Raw genomic sequence first — 11,522 nt, forward strand, 5'->3', positions numbered from 1 at the left:
AATTTTGCGATGATTTAAAGCTTTAGATGTGAAAGGACAAGACAGTGAGGCTTGCACCTTGTTTATACTTTACAAAAACGCCTATGCGATGATAAGTCACCTCTAGTTAGTTAAAGTATAAGAAAAGCTTTTCTAGTGATTAGAAAGAGTGGTTGTGGAATTTTATATCGAAAATATCAAAATACAATGCAATCAATGTTGCATCTCTTAGTGACCCAAAAAAACGGTGGTTTTTCTCTGGCATAAAAAGAAAAGAAAAAGTTCGGATTTAAATAATTGAGGACATTATCCTTCACATGTAATTAATTTTCTTTCTTAAGCAAACTATAGTTGATTCACTCAAATTAAAAAAAAATCTCTCTTTTACATAATTTAAATCCATATTTATAATAAAAACATAAAAGCAAATAAATATGGAGTAAAGAAAAAGAGGAGCCAAAGTCCTTAATTTATTTTAATCACATAAAAATATATGGTTGAACTACATGTTTCTCTCATTCTTTCCTCTCTCTAGTGCATTGCATTCCTAAAGGCACAAAGAAAAACTAATAGCACCATTTCAGCCAACACAACTCTTTTATGAGCAAAGAATATGATGAGTTTTGATTACCCAAAAAAAAAAATTTAAAGGCACTTAAATTACAAGTCTGCTATCATGACATCAATAAACCAAACAATTAGATGTTGGTTGAATCTCCCTTTCAAATCCTCTTCTTGTATACCTTTGGTTCCAATCTTTTAAACCTCTAGCTTCCTTATCACTACACAAAAAAAAAAAGAATTTAATTCTGATTGAGAGCTGATAATTGAAGGTTTGGGACAAAGTTGATCAAAATCCCTCAACTGTGGTTATTATACCTGAAAGGTGTTGAGTGGGCATTTAGAGAGTTGAGGTATTAGTTTGGACTTTTACTATTTCGCATGTGCACCTAGAAGTAGAGAGGATAAACTTTCTAATTTCATGCATTTTGAGTAGGGGTGGGCAACCGGCCCAATGGGCCAAGCCGACCCGGGCCATCATGGGCCAGGTTTGAGCCATGATTTTAGGCCTGGGCCTGTTAGGTACCGAGCTGAAACCTGGCCCGTTATATAAGTGGGTCAAGCCTGGCCTGGACCGCAGGCTATCGAGCCAGCCCGATGAGCCTGAGTTATTTATTAATTTTTTTAATAATATAAATTTTTTATAAAATAACTATTATATTTAATTATGTTTTTTTAATTTTAAGAATGGGTAACTATTACTAGTTATTAATTTTATGTTTTTTTATTTAATTCATTTATTTGTATTTTAAGAATTAATGTATTTGTTTTATTAAAAAATAACCTACAAATGGGTTTGGATGAGGCCTGACCCACTTCACATTGGCCCATTGAGCTAATGGGCCGGGCCACGAGCTTCTCTTCAAATCCGAACATTTTAAGAACCGGGCCAAAACCCAGTCTGACCCGATGCCCACTCCTAATTCTCATCCTTTCATTTTTATAACTCATGTCCTTTTAAAACCTAGCTCCCAAGTAGAAACTAATGGGTTGCCATTGGGATTAAAAAAAAGAAAAAGAAAAACTTATATAATGCATGATAACAAGACGGATACATGAACAATCAAAATAGGTTGAAAAATAGTTTCCAAAATCCTATGTAGCCACATTCATGTGTTTTTTTCTTTCTTTCTTTCAATTTAGTGTCGATTTAGGTTACGCTGATCGTGACCTAAATCAATGTTCACAGTGCAAAACTCCACAAGTACTTCTCTTTGTACACTTCACCAAGAATAAGATTCTTGGTTGGCATTGCCATGTTGAAAAACTTGCCCTCCAACTTTGAAAGCCTTAAGCCGACCCACCTAACATGTTGATATTTACTTGTACCAAAAAGTTTAACTTTTTTTTTTGTCAATTTATAACCTGAAGAAACTGCACTGGACACAAAGACCTGGTCACGCTGGCTCAGCCTGCCATACATACGGTCATCATGCCAATGGCTTAAAACTCCATAAATAGGACCCCCTCCCCCATAGGGGTGGCAATCGGGTCGGGTTGGCGTGTCAGCATACCTCAACCCGAACCCGACCCGTTTAATAAACGGGTAACCCGACATGACCCGCCAACCCATTTAATAAATGGGTTGGGTCGGGTAAACGGGTTTTCAGGTTCGCGGGTCAGGTTGGCGGGTCTGGTTGACGGTTTGGCGGGTTGGCGGGTTGACCCACCTGCCTAACCCGTTTATTAAACGGGTCAGCCGGGTTGGCAGGTTGGCATACCCCAAACCCGACCTGTTTAATAAACGGGTTACGCGGGTCGACCCGTTTATTAAACGGGTTGGCTTAAGCCCAACCCGAACCCGCCTAAGAGGCGGGTTGGCGGGTCGTGTCAGAAATTGCCACCCCTACTCCCCCAGAGCCTATGCTGGGGTCCACTTGCGCAGAAGGCAAGTTAGTTAGCCCTTTACCAAGACATTATAAACATGGGAGGATCACAAATTTTGCTTGGACTTTTGTATTATTGTATATTTTTGGGGGAGAGCATATCACTAACAAATTGTCTCTGTCCTTTGTTTTGTTGCCCCCTTACACACTTTTTCTCCCTGCCTTTTGAGGATATCAACTCCCCAAAAATCGCGAAATCTGGGGAGATTAAATAGTGTGTTTGATAGGGCGTGTGTCCCATAGAAAACTGAAAAGCTTTCCTTGAAGGAAAACTTATCCTGGGCCATCAAATTCACCTTTAGGCTTCGTTTGTTTCATTCCTACCAATAAGAAAAGACCCTCATTGTAAAGGCATCCCATGATGGGAAGGCCATCCCATTTGTGAAAAAATTCAGACTTAAATCCTTCCACAGGGGGATTGGTGAGAATGAATTTACTTATTGAAACTGCACCGTCAACATGAAAAAAAAAATTTTCTTGTTGACTGTGGGCCCCAAAGAAAGATGGAGTAGGCATGATTGTTTCACCTGCACAAGAAAATAGGGGGTTTCACAAGAAAATATGGAGTTGGCATGTCTGTTGACCTACTTTGATTTTTTTTTTAAATTAATTACCTTTTATAATTGCCCTCTCTCTCTCTCTCCACATTCTCTTAGGGCCTGTTTGGAATCTCGGCGCCGGATGGGCATTTATGCATTTGGTGACCCCGAGGCAAAATCTTGGTCAAACGGCCATGGTGGTCCCATTTGGAATCTCGGTGCTAGGACGGGCTGTTATGCATTTGGGATGGAAAGTGAGGTCCTTTGTCTTTGTATTTACACTAAAGGATGGATTTGGCAGCGCAGCTGCCACTTCCTCAAATGCATAAACTCCATAGACGCCCAGCTATCTATCCCAAACAGGCCCTTATCTCTTTCTTTAATTATCATAACAAGAAAGAAACTTTCTTTATATCTCCAAAGGGTCACTCCCTCTTTAATAGGCATAAAGTAAGAATTTTCTATCATTGGCCATAAAAAGAAAAAATGTTTATGCATAGAATTGATCATTTTCATGCATAACAGCCGGGGCCTTTGGTTTTTAACAATTTAAGGTTGTAACTAGTCAGGTTTGAGTTAGCTCCTATCAGGTCTAAAAGTTAAACCAAACCCCGAATCAATTTAATGCAGGTTCGAATCCATGTCTGAATGCAGCTGGAAATTGTGGACTCATATAGGTTAACAGGTTTGGGTCTTCAATATATATGATTTTTATTAAGGTCTAAGAATTTGACTCAATCATCTTGATTCGGATCCAGGTTCAATATATTTACGATTCTAATTATTTTTACTTATGGTTTAATATGTCTTATGGTTTGCACGTAACCTATTGTATATGGGTTATGAAGGGGTTATTGAGTTTAATGTGACACTATATCTAAGTAAGTCATGAAATTAATCTAATCTTTCGTGGATCCCTGTATAAGACCATGCCATGGCAAGGAATTGAGACAAATTATTGGGTGAGCAATTTGAGAGCTTATTTACATGATTGAGAGAGATCTCGCACTTAGAGATGTGTTGAAATAGCTTAACCGATAAAGCATGTGTATTCGCATAGATGGAGGTTTAAGTCTTTCTTCTAGCACATGCTCAGTGATGTCCCAAAAATTTTAACTCAAAAATTTTATCAAAAAAATAAAAATTCTCTTTTTAACCTTTAAACAGCTAAAAATAATTATTTTAACCTTTGGGTTAAGCAAACTCTGAGCAGGTCATATGTGAGAATCATCCATGAAAAACCTAATAAGCATAAAAGTCAAAACAATTGTATTTACATCAGAGTTCATTATACAGAAATGAAGTATCAAAATAATGTATGAACAAAACACCTTTAGTTGGCCCATGATCTTCTAGAAGTCTGGTTTAGGATGCTGTCACTATCTCGCTTTATTCACTGTACACGAGCTAATCACCTAAAAATTTCTTTTAAAGAGTCAGACCGATGAAAGCTTGGTAGATAATTATACCGATTTCAGGTAAAATTGTATATAATTTCAGCTAAAGCATGAGTATAGCTAAAGCATCAGCTCAGTAAAAGCACGAGTACAATTAAAACATGAATTCAGTAAACCATGAGTTCAGTTAAAGCATGAATATCATGCAAGTCAGGTATTCATTAGAGTGATCATGAAGGTATTTGTTTCAATATTTAACCCTATGTGGGTACACACAGAGGCAACTTCGAGTCAGGACCGAGACCGTATGGGAGTTTATTATCCTATGCATTTTAGTAATCCATATGACTAATCAGCCACAAAAGCCACAAGAGACGGTATAATGATCATGAGAGATTTTTCTAGGGCATGTTTTTAATAAGGATGCACCCTAACCTTATGCAGAAATATGAAAACTACTCACCTAGGATATACTTGTGGTAGATCTTGTCTCCTACCTTTGATAACCTGTGATGTCGAGTTATTGTCACTTGAGAAGCATGTTTCATTCACAACAGTGTCGATTAGGGTTGTACCACTTACCCTCTCTAAGGTAAGCACAAAGTTGAATGGGTGACAAGGTTTTCTCTTTTAATTAATGCATTTGTCTTTCAAACATTGCATGGCTTAATAGCGCATGTACCCCCTTCTGGGTAGCCATGTGCTTTATGCTATGTATCCATCCATTCAGTAATTACTTTGGCACTTACGAACACTTCGCCTGTGAAGGCAAATTATTTTTAAGTGTGTGTATGCATGCATCATTCATCGTTTAGAAGTGCTCTGGCGTTATTAGTCATTTACGGGCACTATGCCTATGAAGGTGGATGCATATATCATGCGTAGAGCACATGTTACACACATAATATGATATTCAATCTACATTAATGTGGTTCTTTTGAACCTTGGATCTGTCTCGAGCCAAATATATGTTTGCATTATAAAAAAAATTGACTTTACATATATATGTATTTGTATGGCTCTTAGGGTTTTGCAAACCCTATCTTGATGGTTAATCTTAATCATTTATGCAAGCATGAAATGATAAGTGTGAAACTTGTAAATGATTGCATGCAAATATGAAATATTACATGAAAATTCATGATTTTATGTAAGCTATTGTATGTGTGCATGAAATAAGACATACAAGCCACTATACTTGATTTTCATAATAGGGTATGTTGTATGAAGATTTCAATCACATGGATAAGGAGCCATTTGAGTATGAGTTGACTCTTATCAAACATGAGTCGATCCTCGCTAAACAAAGTGATTGCCAAAGTCATCAGTGGACTTGTGCAATGCAGGAGTCAACCCTAAGGTCTCAATGGTCGACCCTAGCATAGAATAAGTCTAACCCAACTTAACCATAAAAGAGGTCTACTCACCTGGCCAGGAGTTGACCCTTGCTATGCACTTGATTGAGCAGGAGTTGACTCCTCTTTATAGGAGGAGGCCCTTGCCTGGGTCGGAAATGTAAAACCCACGAATTTTAAGGAATTTTTAATGAATAAAAATGTGCATTTGTGTGAAATAATATGTTTTTTTGTCATATTCAATGCAATTTCAATGCTTACGAGTTAGTTAGTGTGAATCCGATGACGAATACTCGAAGCAGAACTTGAATTCGGACTTTAGTGAGATCCGAAGATCCGGTCTAGTTCACGAGGATAATTTGAGGAAGTCGAATATTCCAGGACTATAGCATGAAATCCGAAGCATATTAAATGTAAGATAGTGAGGAGACAGGAAAACTTGAGAAAAGACCCGCGTGAAAATGTGAAAATCCACCAACTAGGGAAACGTCCCAAGAAAGCATATAGGGAATTACTTTGCAAAATCAAACAACAAATGGTGAAGCGGTATTATGGTAGGACGCACTATTGTTTGGAACCACAATCCTAGTTCAAAACCCACAGTGCACCTACGTAGAAAGGAAAAACATTTTCTTTGTACATGGAATCTCGAACAGAACAAAAAGGGATAAATACAATAAAGCAGACACACTTTGCAATGAAATCAAAGATAGCACAAGTGGTGGGGTTTGTTGCCCCTTCGGTAGAAGACCACGGTTCGAAACCCGCATAGAGTTCTCTTTTTTTGAACAAAAAAACCATGATTTTAACTCAGTAAAAAATAAAAATGTGGACTCCAAAAATCCCTACGTTATAGCCCATCTCCCACAAAAAACGTGTGAGAGTTGGCTATCTTCTTCCCCTTTTTCCAAGAAGATAGGAGAATCCCACCAAAATGGGATAGAAGAGCACCACTAAATATAAAAAAAAGGTGGAAGTTGGAGAAATTTTAGTCAAAGGGGAGAAGGGTGTTTTTGGAAGTGAAAGAGAACCCACCAAAAATCGTGGGGCCTAGGGGAGTAAGTGAATTCGAATTTTTGAAGCTCCACCTAAGATAGTGGAGATAATTTAGGAAGTGGGGGTTTTTAGAAACCGTGAAACACGATTTCCTAACACCCTCCCCCCACACCTCTCTCTCTCTCTCTCTCTCTCTCTCTCTCTCTCTCTCTATATATATATATATATATATATATATATATATATATCATCGTGCTCGACCTCTATAGCTGAACCATGGAAGTCGTCTTCATCTTCTTCGTGACCATGTGTGCTACAACGCGAGAAAAAAAAAGCACAAGAGACTCCATTAACGCTGCTAAAAGCTTCAAAAAGGTAAGGAGGGTTATTTTTTGTGTGTAGTGTTCGATGTCTTGTAGCGCAAATATGCTACAACACCATCGATGTTATTAAATCGGCATCATCTACATGTGTGGGTGTTTGGGGGTTCCGAGGCCCGCTCATGCATAGGTTGCACTGATTATTTTCTACATGGAGATGCTCAGAGTCTAGCAAATGGTTTTTCGCCATGACATCTCTTTAAGCAAAAATGCAGTCCAACGACTGTGAACCTCTCCCTCTATGACGGTCATAGTGGGAATACGCTGGGTATTTCGTTTTTCCTTTAAAAAAAAAAAACTAAGATCGTTGGATCCTAAGTCCAATGCTCAGCCGAACGCCCACGTATTACACGTCCCTGGTCATCCAGGAAATGTAAGGATGCATCTGGCCTATTAGACGATGTCAGTATGCTATTACTAAACTCGCCTCACAGTGCCATGGCTGAAACTGCTGTACTCATTTTTATTTGCTAATGCTAGTCAGTATGTCATTTCTAGTTACTAGTACTTGTTATGTAGCTCATCAGTGGGAAGTAAACCTGCGTTTTGGCTTAGTCGACATTGTCAATAGGCTACTATAAAATCTATCTTATGGTTGGAAATATGTTGTCCCTAAATATAAAATGTTACTTATTGTGTTTCTTTAAAATATAAAATGTTACTTGTGTTTCTTTACAAACTCTGAAATGGGGATAAAAAACAAAGGGAACCAGCATTACATGATTCATTAGTCTGTAGGGTAAACCAGATGATGAACATGGATCTCAACCTAGTACACTACAATTTACCTTAGGTTCTGCATCACACATAAGAACCATGTTAAAGCATCCTTAGGTGGGTTTGTAAACGATGAGGTTGCATACCTTGAATAACCAGTAGTTGCTTTTTAAAAAGAAAATTTGCAACAATATATATATATATATATATATATTATGGTTGAAGAAAAGATTTGAAATCGACAAGGCTCTACTGAGCCAGATCGCTGCTAAATAACCATGTACTGGGTCGAGGCAGACTGTGTTCCACCAATTACAGGTTGACATGGCTGGTTTCGTAACCGTTGTCACTGTGCAGTCGTTGTGACTATGTCACAGGCCACTACTTGGCGGAGGGCGACAGATCGACAGGGGGCCTGTTGCTGTTAAGCACGGTTTTGTGGGGATGCTACATTGCCTGGGCAGTGCAGTCCCACGGCGTCTCACTCTTCTCAAATTAATGGTTGTAGCCTCGCACTGGTGAGGGTGATAAACCAAACCAAGTGGTCCAGCTCCTCCCGAACCGGAGGCGGCAAAGTGGTCGCATGTTCCGGATCGCGTACACTCTTGGTGGCAACTACGAGGGGCATGTCGAGTTAAGAGTCCATTCAACCAGAGGAGTGCCTACGGTTTCACCAAATGATGGTTTGGGCATTTCAAATATATATATATATATATATATATATATATATATATATATATATATATATATATATATATATATATATATATATATATATATATATTCATTAAGGGATCAAGCCCATGTGCCACGAGGATGGCATCATTCGTGGGTACGAACGCGTACGCCATGGCTCAAAAACAAATATTTAAATGTGGGTTCCGAGTCGAGCCATGTTCTGAGAAATGCTACTTTGATGGTGTTCGTGGCACCCTGTCTCTAAAACGCATACAATGTGTGTGTACCTTGAGTCAGGTTCAGAATTTTTGAGTAAATCCTCGTGGTGCGATGGCTCGCACAGGAAAATAAACAAAAATGAAAATGTATGCAACATCATAAAGTTTTGAGGCTCTAGGTACACTGAAAGATGGTATATGATACTGGATTTTTTGGGCTCTGAGTACACATGAAAAATGGTGTATGTTACAGACCCATGGTCTACCTTGGAGAGGGTAGGTGTTACAAGCTTCGTGGACCTTTATATTTTTGTGAGAGCTAGGCGTCTCACCGGGTCTCCAGTCCACGAAGTTAGGGAGCAAGACTATTGTGATCATCGCAAAATTTTTCCTCTCGTAATATTCTCTCTCTTCCTTCTCTTTTCCTTTCCAACCTCTTATTTTCCTTCTTTTTGAAGGGAGAAAAGATAAAAGACGGAAAGAAAAGAGAGAAGAGAAAAGAAAGAAGAGAAGAGAAGAGGAATTCTTTTGCGGGTCTCACTTGACCTTAATTTTAAAAAATATTTGAAATAACTCACCTCCATTTTTGAAATATTTGCGGGAAAACTGGGAGACGGGATCTGCTCTTCGGTACGAGGTTCGACCGTTCCTGGCGCCTTTACCAGGGGTAATCGAACCAAGGGTCGAATTAATGCCTTTCGTTTTGCTAAGAAAATTATCTAAGTCTAGATGCACAAAAAATCATGCTTGTGCAAATGCAAAGATGTATGCTCTTTTTGAAAATGTTTTGAAGAATTTCCAAGTGAATCTGATAAAGTGAAGAAATAATTTCTAACTTAGAACTTAAGATTGAAGTTCTAAGTTTTTTAGAATAGTCAAGAGCTTGGGAAAATAAATCTGGAATTTGGAAATTGATTTTGAAGTTTTGAGATAAAAGAGAATGAAGGAAATTTTCAAAGTCATAAATGGGCTTTGAATTTAGAAGTTCGAACTTGGATAAATATTTGGAATAGCATTGCATTCCAGTTTTGAAGTTTTGAATTTAGAAGAAAATGTGGGAAATCAAAAGGTACTGGGAAATGGGATTTGCAAAAGTTGGAATTTCAAGGTGAAATCCGAATCCAAGTTCTGGATTCTGAATAGAGTTTCAAAGATGAATTTTGAATTTAGGATCTGAAATGGGAACTTGATTTGAATTTAGAAATGAAATGGAATTGGCTTCTGGAATTGAAGTGGAATTTGGATTTAGAATTTTGGATGGAATTGGATTCAAGATTTGGAATCCATGAAGGTATTTTAGATCTAAAATCTGAGATCCAAGATAGAGTTGGAAGATGGAGTTGGATCTGAAGTCTGAGATCCAAAGTAGAGTTGGATTCTGGATCCCAACAGTTGGAGTTTGGATCTGAGATTCAAGGTGGAATTGGACTCTGGATGTAAGATCCAAAGTGAAATTGGAATCTGGATCCTAAAGAGAGATTGGATCTGAAGTCTAAGATCCAAAGTGAATTGGGTTTTGGATCCTAGAATGGATCTGGCTCTGAAGTCTGAGATCCAAAAGTAGAGTTGGATTCTGGATCCTAAGAATTTGAATTTGGATCTGAAATCCGAGATCCAAAGTAGAGTTGGATTCTGGATCCTAAGAATTGGAATTTGGATTTGAATCTGAGATCCAAAGGTAGAATGAGGATCTGGATCGTAAATGGATTTTAGATCTGTAATTGGAGATCTAAAATGGAATGAGGATCTGGATCCTAAATGGAATTTGGATCTGCGATTGGAGATCCGAAGTGGAATGGAATTTACACTTGGAAATCTGGATCGAAGTTGAGACTAGGATTTGGACTTTGGATTTGGGTTTTGAGAAGTCCAAATAGGACCTTTAAAGATGGATCTGGGTTTTAGAAACCCAAATTTTAAACTTGAAAAACTTTGATTTGAAGATAAGAAGATAAGGGGATGAACTTGATTTTGAAATCAGAAGATAGCTTCAAAGTTAAATTGAACTTTGATTTTGAATTTTGATTTGAGTTGGAAGTTTGAATATAAAAGTGATTTTGGAATTTCAAAGTCAAATTGGTCTTTGAAATTGAATTCTCGAATCTTGAAGTGAGATAGAATTGGATTTGAATAAGATCTGATGAAGAAGAAGAAACACTTGGGATTTTGAAAAGAAGTTTTTGAAAATATGATGCAATTCTGCCCTATATGATGAATAAATTTAAATTTTGAAATTAGATTTTGAAAATTGTATTTCATTCTTTACATGACTTGAAATAAGATTGAAGATATAATACATCCTTGACTATGGTCATTGAATGTATTATATAATAATCTATATTTAAACTCAGGTGAAGAATGAAACATATTTTGTACTTTTATAGAGTTTAAAATGGAATTAACTCTCAATATACCCTGACTATGGCCATTGGTATATATATATTGAATTAATTCTAAGTTAAGCTCTGATAAAAGGTGAAATATTTGAAGAATATTTTGATTTTTGAAAGAGGATTCAGTGTTATTTCATAAAAGATAAGAATACTAAGTCTTGTTTACACCCCGACTATGGCCGTTGGTGTAAATCATCAACTTAGAATTAACTTACCTTTTATGAAATGGTGCACGTGCCATTCGTGTTTCACCATTGTGAGAATTTGAGAAATAAAGGAAAAAATGCATGAACAACAAGTAATTCAATGATATTTACAATGCTCATCCATTCTACCTAAAGCAGGAAATATAAATTTTCATTAAGGTCTAGCTATTACAACAGGTAGAATCAAATTTACAACCCCAAATAGTGATTTCTTTCA

The sequence above is a fragment of the Nuphar pumila genome, chromosome 5 (genome assembly GCF_984573655.1).
Source record: "Nuphar pumila chromosome 5, dmNupPumi1.hap1.1, whole genome shotgun sequence".
NCBI classification, from domain to species: Eukaryota; Viridiplantae; Streptophyta; class Magnoliopsida; order Nymphaeales; family Nymphaeaceae; genus Nuphar; species Nuphar pumila.